The sequence below is a fragment of the Bombina bombina genome, chromosome 9 (assembly GCF_027579735.1).
Source record: "Bombina bombina isolate aBomBom1 chromosome 9, aBomBom1.pri, whole genome shotgun sequence".
Classification (NCBI taxonomy): Eukaryota; Metazoa; Chordata; class Amphibia; order Anura; family Bombinatoridae; genus Bombina; species Bombina bombina.
The window spans coordinates 170,983,465-171,000,566 of NC_069507.1; the positions used below are offsets into that span (position 1 = coordinate 170,983,465).

A 17,102-nucleotide genomic window follows, 5' to 3' on the forward strand; every position below is an offset into this window, starting at 1 on the left:
AGAGACCATGATTCAGGCTCGTAAACCTGTAACTAGAAAGATTTACTACAAGATATGGCGTAAATATCTCTATTGGTGTGAATCCAAGGGCTACTCTTGGAGTAGAGTTAGGATTCCTAGAATTTTGTAATTTCTCCAAGAGGGTTTGGAGAAAGGATTATCGGCAAGTTCCCTAAAGGGTCAAATATCTGCCTTGTCTATTTTCTTACATAAGCGTCTGGCAGACATACCAGACGTGCAATCTTTTTTTCAGGCCTTGGTCAAGATCAGGCCTGTGCTCAAACCAGTTACTCCTCCCTGGAGTCTTAATTTAGTTCTTAAGGTTCTTCAAGGGGCTCTGTTTGAGCCTATGCATTCCTTAGATACTAAGTTGTTATCTTGGAAAATTTTGTTTCTTGTTGCTATTTCATCAGAGCTCTCGGCATTGCAGTATGAGTCTCCCTACCTTATTTTTCATTCGGATAAGGTAGTTTTACGTACAAAATTAGGATTTCTTCCTAAAGTAGTTTCTGACTGGAACATTAATCAGGAGATCGTTGTTCCTTACTTGCGTCCTAATCCTTCTTCTCAGAAGGAATGGCTTCTGCACAATTTAGACGTGGTACGTGCGCTAAAATTTGATCTACAGGCGACTAAGGATTTTCGGCAGTTTTTTGCCTTGTTTGTGGTTTTCTCGGGAAAACGTAAGGGACAGAAAGCCACGGCTACTTCTCTTTCTTTCTTTTTTTTTGGCTGAAAAGTATCATACGTTTTGCCTTTGAGTCTGCTGGACAGCAGCCTCCAGAGAGAGTTACGGCTCATTCCACGAGGGCTGTTGCTTCCTCATGGGCATTCAAAAATTAAGCTTCTGTGGAACAGATTTGCAAGGCTGCAACTTGGTCCTCTCTTCACACTTTTTCAAAGTTCTATAAATTTGACACTCTTGCCTCGGCCGCTTTTGGGAGAAAGGTTCTTCAAGCCGTGGTGCCTTCCGTTTAGGTTCCCTGACTTGTCCCTCCCTTATCATCTGTGTAGCTTGGGTATTGATTCCCAATAGTAATTAGATGATCCGTGGACTCATCGTGTCATTACAAAGAAAAGAAAATTTATGCTTACCTGATAAATTTATTTCTTTTTTTACATGATTAGTCCACGGCCCGCCATGTTCTATAGATAGGTTGTTGGTTTGTTATAAACTTTAGACACACCTGCACCTTGTTACTTCCTTTCTTTCCTTTACTTCGGTCGAATGACTGGAGTGGGAGGGAAGGGAGGTGATATTTAACAGCTTTGCTGTGGTTCTCTTTGCCGCCTCCTGCTGGGCAGGAGTGATATTCCCAATAGTAATTAGATGATCCGTGGACTCATCGTGTCAAAAAAGAAATACATTTATCAGGTAAGCATAAATTTTCTTTTTCCTTTCAACTTGCTCCATTGATTTCAGAAGGGGTTTACTCTTCCTTCGGGTTCTGAGGGTATTCTCTCCTTCTCTGGGAGCCTCGATTGAGGTTTTGTATTCCCCTTTTTGGGGACCTGTGTGTAGGTCCGGCAACTTAGGTTGCCTGGAGTGTGCCCTCTGTCTGGGGGTTGCTTTTGCGGTCTGTTTCTTGCCTGACTGCTGCTTCTTCCTCGCAAGTACCCTCTGTGTCGTCCTGTTATGGACTCTGTTCTCAAACTTGGGGTTTTTCACCTGGGTGTATTACACACTTTTTCATGGTCGAATGCTTTGGTATTCTATGAAAAGACACTGGGAGGACTTTGCCTCTTCAGTTGCATTCCGTGCTTGCAGGATGTTGGAGAGATGTCTATTCTGTCTCTGTGCCCGGTCTTATCCCGAGTTTGGCTTGGTATAGGTGTGGCCTCCTTTTCCTGTTCGGGCCCCTTTGGGTCTCTGTGAGCTGGGCTCACTCGTGGAGGTGTTCTTTTTTGTATTAGTGGACCTTTCGGTTTCCTTGGTTCTCCGTTGCCTTGTTCCCTTGGGGGTTTCGGCTGGTGTCTCCTTTATTTGTGGAGATGAGCGGTGGGGGACCTTTGTTGGGCGACGGGGTCTCCTGGAGGACTGTTGGCTCAGTCGAGTCCGTTTGTGGTCTCTAGTTTGGCTTCTGGACTAACTGCGAGTCAGTGTCATTGGGGCTTTTCCACTTAAAATGTTCTCCGCTTCTGACAAAGCGTTTTTTTTTTTTTTTTTTATTGAGTAGAGGTTCAGGCCTGGTGCCCTCAGTATGGGCCGCCTATTGTTCCCTCCCGTCTTAGCATTCAGTGTCCTCTATAGTTTGGGTATTGTTTTCCCAAAAGTAATGAATGCAGCTGTGGACTCTTTCCATTTTAGAAGAAAAACATAAATTATGCTTACCTGATAATTTCCTTTTCTTCTGAAGGAAAGAGTCCACAGCTCCCCACCCGTAATTTTATGTGGGGCGTCTTTATATTCTTCTGGCACCTTTTCACCCTGATATTTCTTCTACTGTTCCTTGGCAGAATGACTGGGGGATGAGGGGAGTGGGAGGAGTATTTAAGCCTTTGGCTGGGTTGTCTTTGCCTCCTCCTGGTGGCCAGGTTCTTATTTCCCAAAAGTAATGAATTCAGCTGTGGACTCTTTCCATCAGAAGAAAAGGAAATTATCAGGTAAGCATAATTTGTTATTGAAGTCAAAATCAAATGCCTCTTGTCATTTGCTCACTCGATGTGTTCAGCTATCTCCCAGTAGTTCATTGGTGCTTCTTTGATAAAGGATAACAAGAGATTGAGGCAAATTTGAGAAGTAAAGTTGTTTTAAAATGTATACACAGTCTGAATCATGAAAGAAAAAATTGGGATTTCATGTCCATTACCTATGACTCACCTACAATTTCCACCTGAAAACACTGAAAATTGCACAATGTATGCACAAAATAGATATTAGATTGGATAATACAGTGCCAGTTCACCAAATTAGGATACATTGCTTTTTATTCTTCTATTGTTTAAATGCAAAGTGCAGGAGACTCAGATGCCACAGTATACAAACTCATTTATACATAAAACTAATGACAAACTTGTGTCTGATTCCCACAGCCAGGTATCTATGCCACACCCACACCTCAGGGCAGCTTTTTACAACGTGCGGCAGATTCCTGGATAAATATAACAAGGGACAAGAGTTAAAAACACAATGCGACTGTCTCAGCCTGAAAATTAGAACAGCTGTCAAGCTTTTTGGAAGAACCATTATATTAGAATGTAATTTAATTTGTTCTAAATCTGATTTTCATCAAAATTTAGTGAATTGGACCCATTTTTAAATGATGCTACATATAGATGTGCAATGATATGTTTGAAGGGCCATTATAGTGAAAACATTACATGCTCTCATTTGTTAGAGCGGGATGAGCAACTAGAGCTGCTGATTGGCTCAGCGGCAGTTTCTAATCGGGGGCCAGCTGTTCTCTGCCTCCTGAGCGGTACTTTAACCGTGTGTTTACCCTTTTGCAGGGGTTGAATACATAGCATTGCAGGGCTGATAGTGATAAAAGCAGATATATACATACCTAGAGTCAGGAGCAGCAATGCACTACAGGGAACAAGCTGGTGATTGGTGGGAGCGGCATATATGCAGCTTTTAGTCTTTTCATTGGCTCACCAGTTATGTTCAGTTAGCTCCCAGTAGTGCTTTGCTGCTCTTTAGCCTAACAAGGTTTATTTCTCCAAAAAGAATACCAAGATAATAAGTCAAATGAAAAGTTGTTTAAAATTTCATGCTGTATTTCAATCATCAAAGGTTCATTTTGACTTTACTGTCGCTTTAAAGGAATAGTCTAGTGAAAAGTAAACTTTCATGATTCGGAAAGAGCAGGCAATTTTAAGTAACTTTCTAATTTACTCCTATTATCATTTTCTTTGTATCCTTATTTGAAAAAGCAGAAATGTAAGCATAGGAGCCGGACCATTTTTGGTTCAGAACCTGGGTAGCACCTTCTGATTGGTGTCTAAATGTAGCCACCAATCGGTAACCCAGGTGCTGAACCCAAAATGGGCCAACTCATAAGCTTACATTCAAACAAAGATCTCAAGAGAACAAAGAAAATTTGATAATAAATGTAAATTAGGAAGTTGCTGAAAATTGCATGCTCTATCTGAATCCTGAAAGTTTAATTTTGACTAGACTATTCCTTAAATATCTGAGTATATTTAGTGTTGTATTTATGTTTTCTATAGTGCTTGGTTACTCTCTTTTTTGTATGTTAGAAGATAGTTTAAAACAATCTCACACAAGACAGACACTAAATGTGCCCAATTTATTTTATCACTTGTCCAAACCTGGCAAATTAGCAGACTCGCCTGCAGAGTTGTAAGATCATATACAAGTATAAGGTGTTTCTCTAGCTTCCCAGGCTCCAGCTAAATCCCTTTATCATATATAAAAGCAAAATAGAGGGATTGACATTCAGTCATGCGTCAGATGCAGTGTTTTAAAATGTAAGTTGATCTCACAATTTATAGAATGTTTGAACAATGTACTATAGGGTTTGTAGATAGCTTGTACAGATAAACTTGTGACAAATCCATTAATATAGAGAGTTCTGTACAGTCTACCTCTTACGTACAAGCTATGAATTTAAAGGGACAATCAAGGGATAAGAAACGCCAATTTTTTTTTTTTTTTTTTAATGATTCAGATAAAGCATACAATTTTAAGCAACTTTCTTATTTACTCCTATTATCAATTCTTCTTAGTTCTCTTGCTATCGTTATTTGAAAAAGCAAGAATGTACGTTTAGGAGACGGCCTATTTTTGGTTCAGCACCTGGGTAGAGCTTGCTGATTGGTGGCTAAATGCTCTATCTGAATCAGGAAAGAAAAAAATTGAGTTTCATATCCCTTTAAACACCTTGTAAATACAAGACAAGACATTTCTATTATACTGCTATGGAATAACATATCCGAAAAGTTTGCAACCTTTTTGGAGACTCCATCCACCATTTACCTTATATGGAGGAGCCAATCTGGGCTTGAGTCTACTATAATGTTAGCATAAAGTTAATTGTTTTGCAGTCATTATCTGATAATGCCAATTAGGGACAGATGTGTAGCAGAGTTAGCCTTGAGGCATCAGCAGGGTACAATGCAAGTGCTGAGAATTAGAAATTGCTAAATTTTCAAATTTATATTACATGGAAGGGGGCAAAATAAATAGAGTATATAACAAAGTTGTTTCATTACTCATAACTAAACATTTTTTTTATAAAATTCATAAGTTGTTTACTGTCCATCCCAAAAAGTTGTCCCAAAATATCTATCTTCAAAGCAGGGGCTAGCAGACTGCTTTATATATTTTAGTTTAAATCTTAGTAATGCCTGATACTATTCTCTTTCATGTCTAAAAAGAACTTGCTGTTTGCTAAAGCTACTCAGCGGAATAAAATCTGTCTTTTCACACGTGCAACCTGTTTGTAAACATAATATACTGTGTTTAATTGACAAAGAAATGGAGGACGTTAGAATAGATCTGCATTGTTTATTTGGCATATATGTTAAACATTTGTTAAGTGATTGCTCACTACCTGGAGGATAGAGGGGGAGAAAAAAAAAAGAGAGAACGTGCCATCCCTAACTATTTTTTCCCAGCAAAGCTAAACCAGTTAATAAAGCTGTAGAAAATAGGATTAAGGTATTGAACAGGCAGGATTTAGTCTGATCTTTCAATGATGCCAAAGCCTGATTGAAGGTCGAATCAAAAACAGCAGAAACAATTCATCCTACAGAAGACCTGACTGCCAGCTTAAATATCCAATAGATTTTTTATTTCCAAACCTGTCACAGTTGAAAGGTGCTGTTATGTTTTTCTTTTATCCTTTTTTTTTTTTCTTTTCATAGGTGGAAGTCTACGTGTGAAGTTTATCCCTTTTTTTCTTTTCATAGTTGTTTTTTTTTTTCTTTTTTTAACTGTTTAAAAGAATGCGTCAGATTTCATAACAAAAGTTAAGAATGTTTAAGTCCTGTTCTTAATAGATCCTCTGAATTACTGTTCTGCATTTTTCAAAATTGTTTTCAAATGAAAAAGTTGGCACATCAAAATGTTTGCCCTGTGAAAAACAGCAACATTAAAGGGATATGAGACCCAAACATTGTCTTTTATATGACTCAGGGAGAGCATGCAGTTTTAAACCACTTTCTAATTTATTTTTATTATAAGTTTTTCTTTGTTCTCTTTATCTTTTATTGAAAAGCAGGGATGTAAGCTTAGGAGCCGTCCCATTTCTGGAGCACTATATGGCAGCAGTTTTGGAAGAATGTTTTCCATTTGCAAGAGCACTATTTCCTGCAATATAGTGCTCCAGATGCCTAGGTATCCCTTCAACATAGAATATCATGGGAACTAAACAAATTTGATGATGGAAGTAAATTGGAAACATTTTATAAAATTGTAAGCTCTGTATCACAAAATATTTTGGGGGGGTTTCATTTACCTTTAATATCAAATAATGTCATGCTTGTAGCATGGTTCTCAGTAAAAGGTGCACATAAACTATGAAATTGTGCTCTTTTTGCACCAGCATAACATATATATATATAGAAACTTCTCAAAAGAAGAGGCACTCACAGGTCTTAATAAGCAAAAAGGTTTTATTAGTTCATAGGTTCAGTCAACGTTTCGGTCCTCGCAGGGACCTTTGTCAAGACTGTTCTATATACAGAAAATACAAAAATATGGAAATAAAGTGAATTTCATCAAAGGGGAATAGACACATCACAGGACTAAAGTCTTATATACAAGGTCCCAAGTGAAACAGATAAATAAAAGGAACATTAAAAATAATCAGAAACAAATATACTGGAAAAAATGATGACTAACACGTGTTAAGTACATAGGTAGAGTATGCGTAGCGAGCAATGTCACAGGATTTATACAATCAATAAATGTAGCTATAGGGAGTGGCCAGAGGCTCTACACACTATGCAATACAAAAATGAAATAAGATCTGAAGTAAATGACAGAGCTCAAAATGTAGAAAAGAAAGTCAGAGTCAACAATCACAACTCTCAACAAATATTTCTCCAACATAGGTGTGTCCGGTCCACGGCGTCATCCTTACTTGTGGGATATTCTCCTCCCCAACAGGAAATGGCAAAGAGCCCAGCAAAGCTGGTCACATGATCCCTCCTAGGCTCCGCCTTCCCCAGTCATTCTCTTTGCCGTTGTACAGGCAACATCTCCACGGAGATGGCTTAGAGTTTTTTAGTGTTTAACTGTAGTTTTTATTATTCAATCAAGAGTTTGTTATTTTAAAATAGTGCTGGTATGTACTATTTACTCTGAAACAGAAAAGAGATGAAGATTTCTGTTTGTAAGAGGAAAATGATTTTAGCAACCGTTACTAAAATCGATGGCTGTTTCCACACAGGACTGTTGAGAGGAATTAACTTCAGTTGGGGGAACAGTGAGCAGACTTTTGCTGCTTGAGGTATGACACATTCTAACAAGACGATGTAATGCTGGAAGCTGTCATTTTCCCTATGGGACCCGGTAAGCCATTTTTACTACAGAAAGAAAAAAAGGGCTTCACAAGGGCTTTTAAGACTGTAGACATTTTCTGGGCTAAATCGATTTATATATAAGCATATTTTATACTCCATAGCCTTGAGGAATTATTTTAATCTTGGGAATTTTGTAAAAATAACCGGCAGGCACTGTATTGGACACCTTATGCTCTAGGGGCTTTCCCTAATCATAGGCAGAGTCTCATTTTCGCGCCTCTATTGCGCACTTGTTTTTGGGAAGCATGACATGCAGATGCATGTGTGAGGAGCTCTGATACATAGAAAAGACTTTCTGAAGGCGTCATTTGGTATCGTATTCCCCTTTGGGCTTGGTTGGGTCTCAGCAAAGCAGATACCAGGGACTGTAAAGGGGTTAAATATAAAAACGGCTCCGGTTCCGTTATTTTAAGGGTTAAAGCTTCCAAATTTGGTGTGCAATACTTTTAAGGCTTTAAGACACTGTGGTGAAATTTTGGTGAATTTTGAACAATTCCTTCATACTTTTTCACAATTGCAGTAATAAAGTGTGTTCAGTTTAAAATTTAAAGTGACAGTAACGGTTTAATTTTAAAACGTTTTTTGTACTTTGTTATCAAGTTTATGCCTGTTTAACATGTCTGAACTACCAGATAGACTGTGTTCTGAATGTGGGGAAGCCAAGGTTCCTTCTCATTTAAATAGATGTGATTTATGTGACACAAAATTTAGAGAAAATGATGCCCAAGATGATTCCTCAAGTGAGGGGAGTAAGCATGGTACTGCATCATCCCCTCCTTCGTCTACACCAGTCTTGCCCACACAGGAGGCCCCTAGTACATCTAGTGCGCCAATACTCCTTACTATGCAACAATTAACGGCTGTAATGGATAATTCTATCAAAAACATTTTAGCCAAAATGCCCACTTATCAGCGAAAGCGCGACTGCTCTGTTTTAGAAAATACTGAAGAGCATGAGGACGCTGATGATATTGGTTCTGAAGTGCCCCTACACCAGTCTGAGGGGGCCAGGGAGGTTTTGTCTGAGGGAGAAATTTCAGATTCAGGGAAAATTTCTCAACAAGCTGAACCTGATGTGATTACATTTAAATTTAAATTGGAACATCTCCGCGCTCTGCTTAAGGAGGTGTTATCTACTCTGGATGATTGTGAGAATTTGGTCATTCCAGAGAAACTATGTAAAATGGACAAGTTCCTAGAGGTCCCGGGGCCCCCCGAAGCTTTTCCTATACCCAAGCGGGTGGCGGACATTGTAAATAAAGAATGGGAAAGGCCCGGTATACCTTTCGTCCCTCCCCCCATATTTAAAAAATTGTTTCCTATGGTCGACCCCAGAAAGGACTTATGGCAGACAGTCCCCAAGGTCGAGGGGGCGGTTTCTACTCTAAACAAACGCACCACTATACCCATAGAAGATAGTTGTGCTTTCAAAGATCCTATGGATAAAAAATTAGAAGGTTTGCTTAAAAAGATGTTTGTTCAGCAAGGTTACCTTCTACAACCAATTTCATGCATTGTTCCTGTCACTACAGCAGCGTGTTTCTGGTTCGATGAACTAGAAAAGGCGCTCAATAATAATTCTTCTTCTTATGAGGAGATTATGGACAGAATTCATGCTCTCAAATTGGCTAATTCTTTCACCCTAGACGCCACTTTGCAATTGGCTAGGTTAGCGGCGAAAAATTCTGGTTTTGCTATTGTGGCGCGCAGAGCGCTTTGGCTAAAATCTTGGTCAGCGGATGCGTCTTCCAAGAACAAATTGCTTAACATTCCTTTCAAGGGGAAAACGCTGTTTGGCCCTGACTTGAAAGAGATTATCTCTGATATCACTGGGGGCAAGGGCCACGCCCTTCCTCAGGATCGGTCTTTCAAAGCCAAAAATAAACCTAATTTTCGTCCCTTTCGCAGAAACGGACCAGCCCCAAGTGCTACGTCCTCTAAGCAAGAGGGTAATACTTCTCAAGCCAAGCCAGCCTGGAGGCCAATGCAAGGCTGGAACAAAGGAAAGCAGGCCAAGAAACCTGCCACTGCTACCAAGACAGCATGAGATGTTGGTCCCCGATCCGGGACCGGATCTGGTGGGGGGCAGACTCTCTCTCTTCGCTCAGGCTTGGGCAAGAGATGTTCTGGATCCTTGGGCACTAGAAATAGTCTCCCAAGGTTATCTTCTGGGATTCAAGGGGCTTCCCCCAAAGGGGAGGTTCCACAGGTCTCAATTGTCTTCAGACCACATAAAAAAACAGGCATTCTTACATTGTGTAGAAGACCTGTTAAAAATGGGAGTGATTCATCCTGTTCCATTAGGAGAACAAGGGATGGGGTTCTACTCCAATCTGTTCGTAGTTCCCAAAAAAGAGGGAACATTCAGACCAATCTTAGATCTCAAGATCCTAAACAAGTTTCTCAAGGTTCCATCGTTCAAAATGGAAACCATTCGAACAATTCTTCCTTCCATCCAGGAAGGTCAATTCATGGCCACGGTGGATTTAAAGGATGCGTATCTACATATTCCTATCCACAAGGAACATCATCGGTTCCTAAGGTTCGCATTCCTGGACAAGCATTACCAGTTTGTGGCACTTCCGTTCGGATTAGCCACTGCTCCAAGAATTTTCACAAAGGTACTAGGGTCCCTTCTAGCGGTGCTAAGACCAAGGGGCATTGCAGTAGTACCTTACTTGGACGACATTCTGATTCAAGCGTCGTCCCTTCCACAAGCAAAGGCTCACACGGACATTGTCCTGGCCTTTCTCAGATCTCACGGGTGGAAAGTGAACGTAGAAAAAAGTTCGCTATCTCCGTCAACAAGGGTTGACTCCTTAGAAATGAGGATTTTTCTGACAGAGGCCAGAAAATCAAAACTTCTAAACTCTTGTCAAATACTTCATTCTGTTCCTCTTCCTTCCATAGCGCAGTGCATGGAAGTAATAGGTTTGATGGTAGCGGCAATGGACATAGTTCCTTTTGCGCGAATTCATCTAAGACCATTACAACTGTGCATGCTCAGTCAGTGGAATGGGGACTATACAGACTTGTCTCCGACGATACAAGTAGATCAGAGGACCAGAGATTCACTCCGTTGGTGGCTGTCCCTGGACAACCTGTCACAGGGGATGAGCTTCCGCAGACCAGAGTGGGTCATTGTCACGACCGACGCCAGTCTGGTGGGCTGGGGCGCGGTCTGGGGACCCCTGAAAGCTCAGGGTCTTTGGTCTCGGGAAGAATCTTTTCTCCCGATAAATATTCTGGAACTGAGAGCGATATTCAATGCTCTCAAGGCTTGGCCTCAGCTAGCAAAGGCCAAGTTCATACGGTTTCAATCAGACAACATGACGACTGTTGCGTACATCAACCATCAGGGGGGAACAAGGAGTTCCCTGGCGATGGAAGAAGTGACCAAAATCATCCAATGGGCGGAGACTCACTCCTGCCACTTGTCTGCAATCCACATCCCAGGAGTGGAAAATTGGGAAGCGGATTTTCTGAGTCGTCAGACATTTCATCCGGGGGAGTGGGAACTCCATCCGGAAATCTTTGCCCAAATTACTCAATTGTGGGGCATTCCAGACATGGATCTGATGGCCTCTCGTCAGAACTTCAAGGTTCCTTGCTACGGGTCCAGATCCAGGGATCCCAAGGCGACTCTAGTAGATGCACTAGTAGCACCTTGGACCTTCAAGCTAGCTTATGTATTCCCGCCGTTTCCTCTCATCCCCAGGCTGGTAGCCAGGATCAATCAGGAGAGGGCATCGGTGATCTTGATAGCTCCTGCGTGGCCACGCAGGACTTGGTATGCAGACCTGGTGAATATGTCATCGGCTCCACCATGGAAGCTACCTTTGAGACGAGACCTTCTTGTTCAAGGTCCGTTCGAACATCCGAATCTGGTCTCACTCCAACTGACTGCTTGGAGATTGAACGCTTGATCTTATCAAAGCGAGGGTTCTCAGATTCTGTCATTGATACTCTTGTTCAGGCCAGAAAGCCTGTAACTAGAAAAATCTACCACAAAATATGGAAAAAATATATCTGTTGGTGTGAATCTAAAGGATTCCCTTGGGACAAGGTAAAAATTCCTAAGATTCTATCCTTTCTTCAAGAAGGTTTGGAGAAAGGATTATCTGCAAGTTCTTTGAAGGGACAGATTTCTGCCTTGTCTGTGTTACTTCACAAAAAGCTGGCAGCTGTGCCAGATGTTCAAGCCTTTGTTCAGGCTCTGGTTAGAATCAAGCCTGTTTACAAACCTTTGACTCCTCCTTGGAGTCTCAATTTAGTTCTTTCAGTTCTTCAGGGGGTTCCGTTTGAACCCTTACATTCCGTTGATATTAAGTTATTATCTTGGAAAGTTTTGTTTCTGGTTGCAATTTCTTCTGCTAGAAGAGTTTCAGAATTATCTGCTCTGCAGTGTTCTCCCCCTTATCTGGTGTTCCATGCAGATAAGGTGGTTTTACGTATTAAACCTGGTTTTCTTCCGAAAGTTGTTTCTAACAAAAACATTAACCAGGAGATAGTCGTGCCTTCTTTGTGTCCGAATCCAGTTTCAAAGAAGGAACGTTTGTTGCACAATTTGGATGTAGTTCGTGCTCTAAAATTCTATTTAGATGCTACAAAGGATTTTAGACAAACATCTTCTTTGTTTGTTGTTTATTCTGGTAAAAGGAGAGGTCAAAAAGCAACTTCTACCTCTCTCTCTTTTTGGATTAAAAGCATCATCAGATTGGCTTACGAGACTGCCGGACGGCAGCCTCCTGAAAGAATCACAGCTCATTCCACTAGGGCTGTGGCTTCCACATGGGCCTTCAAGAACGAGGCTTCTGTTGATCAGATATGTAAGGCAGCGACTTGGTCTTCACTGCACACTTTTACTAAATTTTACAAATTTGATACTTTTGCTTCTTCTGAGGCTATTTTTGGGAGAAAGGTTTTGCAAGCCGTGGTGCCTTCCATCTAGGTGACCTGATTTGCTCCCTCCCTTCATCCGTGTCCTAAAGCTTTGGTATTGGTTCCCACAAGTAAGGATGACGCCGTGGACCGGACACACCTATGTTGGAGAAAACAGAATTTATGTTTACCTGATAAATTACTTTCTCCAACGGTGTGTCCGGTCCACGGCCCGCCCTGGTTTTTTAATCAGGTCTGATAATTTATTTTCTTTAACTACAGTCACCACGGTATCATATGATTTCTCCTATGCAAATTTTCCTCCTTTACGTCGGTCGAATGACTGGGGAAGGCGGAGCCTAGGAGGGATCATGTGACCAGCTTTGCTGGGCTCTTTGCCATTTCCTGTTGGGGAGGAGAATATCCCACAAGTAAGGATGACGCCGTGGACCGGACACACCGTTGGAGAAAGTAATTTATCAGGTAAACATAAATTCTGTTATTTCTACACATTCCCATAATGACTCAAGTGAAATGGATACTATTAGGTAAAGAGCATGAGACGGATCTCCTATGCTATAACAAAACTGTCTTGAGTCATGTTGTAAATGTGCACCACACAGATGTAAAAGAACACATGTATAGATAGAATCAAAGAAACCAATAGAAGCTGATAAGTTATATAATAGTTAAAAGGGATTTGGTGTCCACGTACTATGTTAATCCACAATCCCAAAATGCACATGCAATAGGGCATAACGTAAAGGAAACATATCAACTGGGGTCTGTGTTTACAGCACTATCGTCAGTGTGTAATGCCTACTATTAGTAACAGTGTATGTGAACGGATACGTTGGTTTGGCACCCCCGAGTGCAGAGTGTTATGTAGAAGACCAAATGGTACGAGGGCTAGTTGCTGCAAAAACAATAAATATATATAATGGCAGCGTGGCGGAGTGCGAGCTAATAGATTCACCTCAGTAATCCTCAGTGTCAAGCGGTCAGCGGTGAGCAGATTGTGTTCTGCGCCGCCTTTAAATACCCCATAAGAGTCCACGGCCGATGACGTAACACGAGAAGCATGTTAGTGCAAAGGGTTGCCATGGCAACACAAAATACCGGAACAAGTGGGTCAGTGTGTTAAAAGCAACTAATAATGGGCCAAATTTTTAGAAAAATGCAAGGATAATTAAAAAATAGAAAGTGACAGTAGATGTCATCAATGAAAAACATAACAGTAAAAAAATTATTTTTAATGTTCCTTTTATTTATCTGTTTCACTTGGGACCTTGTATATAAGACTTTAGTCCTGTGATGTGTCTATTCCCCTTTGAAGAAATTCACTTTATTTCCATATTTTTGTATTTTCTGTATATAGAACAGTCTTGACAAAGGTCCCTGCGAGGACCAAAATATTGACTGAACCTATGAACTAATAAAACCTTTTTGCTTATTAAGACCTGTGAGTGCCTCTTCTTTTGAGAAGTTTCTACCTACCTACCATAGAGTGCACCCAGGCAATACCACTAACAGTGAGTGCTTGGATCCCACAACTAGTGTGTATATATATGTGTGTGTGTGTGTGTATGTATATATATATATATATGTGATTCTCTGTGTGTATGTATATATATATATATATATGTGTGTGTATATGTATATATATATATATATGTGTGCTTCTCTGTGTGTGTGTGTATATGTGTGTATATATATATATACCAACCATACATGCCAATTAGCTTCTCTGTAGGTACACAGATTGGTGTCAGAAACTCCAAGGATTTTTTTGATTACAATAATATTGACGTTGATTTCAGCCTTTCTGAAATTCTCATTAAAAATTGAAGAAGAAAAAATTGGCTTTTTTTAAAAAAAATAACACAATTAAACAGAGCCAAGCTTAAAGGACCATTAACATTGGCATTTTGCTAATGCATATAGTGTCTCATTATTATTATTGAAAGCGAAACATTATTGCAATATACATTCATTATTTATTTTGCTTCCTTTTGCAATCAAATACATCTGAAATTTGTACTTGATACACATTCTCCCAGCGAGGATTGGGTTAATACTTTTAGCTAATTTTTCTGTGAGTTTTTGTTTACCCCTCCCTCACATTCTAAGTACTCATTTATTCTTTTAAGGTAGATTATCAGTTTTGCATCAACAATCATGATAGGAAAAGTATTCTTTGCAATAGCAGTGAGCATAGACGGTATACTGTATATAAATATGCATATTTTTTTTTGCTATTGGATAGAGATTCAAAAGGAATATGTCTGTTTATTTAAATACCTGTTAAATAAAGTATTACAAAGTAACTAGGCAGAATCAGTGCTAAACCACCTTAGGGAATAGAAGAGGGCAGACTTCCCCAGTCTCTTTACTTAACTGCACATGTGCAAACAGAGTTCATGCTATATATGCGTATTCGTTTGATTGGTTAGCAAGGGTTCTTTTGTTCTGGGGGACAGGGAAATCAGTGAAAAATATGCTCATTTTGGCAAATAAAGTTGCATTTTTCATTGCAAATTTCTTTTCAGATATGAAGGTACATTATCGTGCAACTTACAGTTTGTGCGCAATGTCCCTTTAATAACTCCCACCCTATTTGATTCTCCATCTCCCCAAAACAGAACAGTTAATGACTGATAATGACTGTCGATCATTGAAAATCGAATTGATGGACCAAAAAAAAAAACTACTCTCCAGATTGCCCAGCCGCTCTCACCATCTGACCAGGCCAATCAGCCTCTTTTTGCTGGTCAAGCATTCTCTGTTTTCTTGTCAGTCTCCTCGCTTTCTGCATATCACAACTGTCTATATCTTGTAGATACATTTTCTTTGTGTTTCTACATTTAACTCATGAGGATGATAATGTTTTCAGTATTGTAAATTATTCGGCACAATTTGTTCGCCATCAAAAAAGGTTGCTGCCATTGTTGGCATAGACAGAACCATCTTGTTTTTTTTGTGTTTTTTTTTGTGGGCCCGAGCTTGAGCAGGTCTTTGGCCAATACTAGTATCCTTTATCCAATGTTTATAAGTCTTTCTGTGGGTGTTGAGCATTTATCAGGCACCTTCAGTTGTTGAATTTGATGTGTCCATTTTTTTGTTGATAATTTGTAGTCTGGTGCATCACCAAAGTTAATATTGGCCATGTTTTGTATGGGTGATTATTCTGATATCTGATTCAATATTTTTCAAATATGAGAATCGTCTTATCGTTTTGCATTGTCATCTTTGCGATGTGAAAAAAAGGCATTTCAAGAGCCCCCAAAAAATGATCAACTAGATTGTAATCAACCCCAATATATGGGTATTTACTGTATATAGGTTGATGTTTTGCTGGGTTTAAGCTGTCCCATTTTTAAATAGAGTTTATGTTCTTTCAATTTGTTTTAATGTTATGCATGCAAAAATATTCCTAATTAATATATATATTTAAAGGGACAGTCAACTCAAATGTTTCTATTGTTTAAAAAGATAGATAATCCCTTTATTTACCATTCCCAAGTATTGCATAACCAACACTGTTATAATAATATACTTTTTACCTCTCTGATTACCTTGTATCTAATCATTTTCTGACAGCCCCCTGATCACATGACTTTTTATGTATTATCTATTGACTTGCATTATATCCCATTAGTGCAGTATCTGCCAGAACCCACGGGCGTGATCACAATGTTATCTATACAGCTCACATGAACTAGCACTCCCCTTTGTTAAAAGCTAATAAAAAAGTATGTGATAAGAGGCTGCCTTTAGTGGCTTAGAAACAGGCAGAAATGTAGAGGTTTAAAGGTTATAAAGTATATTATTATACCAATGTTGATTGTGCAAAGCTAGAGAATGGGTAGTAAAGGGTTTATCTTTTTAAACAAAAGCAATTTTGGTGTTGACTGTCCCTTTAAATACATCTCAACATATCACAATATGTATTATGTAGTATCCACATGCTGTGTAAAAAATATTTTCATTAAAGTCATATTGCTGTGGTATCTGCTAATTCTTCCATCTTGATATTTAAAGGATCCCTACATGCTACATACACATTCATCTTTTAATTATCCTTTAGGGTACAACAGTGCCATAATCTCTTAATGGTCCATCTTAGTTTTTTTTTAAAAAAAGACTACAGCTACCATAAATAGAAAATGATATTCCTGTTAGGTTTCAGACATCTTTATATTTTAGTATAAGTTTGTTTTTATTTAATTCATTGAATGTTGTTCGATTATTGTAACCTGATTTTTGTTGTTTTAAAAATTCCCTTTAATTACATAGAAGTCATACCTTTGTAGTTATTACTTAGACATACTAATTAAATGTAGCTTAAGCGAGAAAAAAATTAGTACTCAACTGACTAAGCAGTTTAACCTAGGTCAGTAGAATACTTGTTAAACAATTACATAAATCCTCTAATTAGTCTGAATAAATCATACCTTGAGTTTGCTATGGAAAGTGCATGGAACACAAATAAGCCGTAGTTAATTTTACCATTTACCTTTATTTTGTTGAATGCATACATGCCAAATCTTGTTACAAAGTACCTAAAAGGAGGTCATTATCATGTCCGACCTTCGGAATATTAAACGGAAATACTATTTTAAAAGGACATGGAATTCCTTATTCAGATAGAGCATACAGTTTAAAAAAAAATCAATTTACCTTTCTTTTGGCGGTGATAAGTATGTACAAGACGTGGGCACGATTAT

At 39.3% G+C, this 17,102-nt stretch overlaps 1 protein-coding gene across 2 annotated transcripts in view; it reads left to right on the plus strand.

Annotated features, from left to right (window-relative positions):
- The window catches only part of FBXW4 (F-box and WD repeat domain containing 4), a 621,158-nt gene that overhangs the window by 439,038 nt on the left and 165,018 nt on the right, over nucleotides 1-17,102 (plus strand). The window lies entirely within an intron of this gene.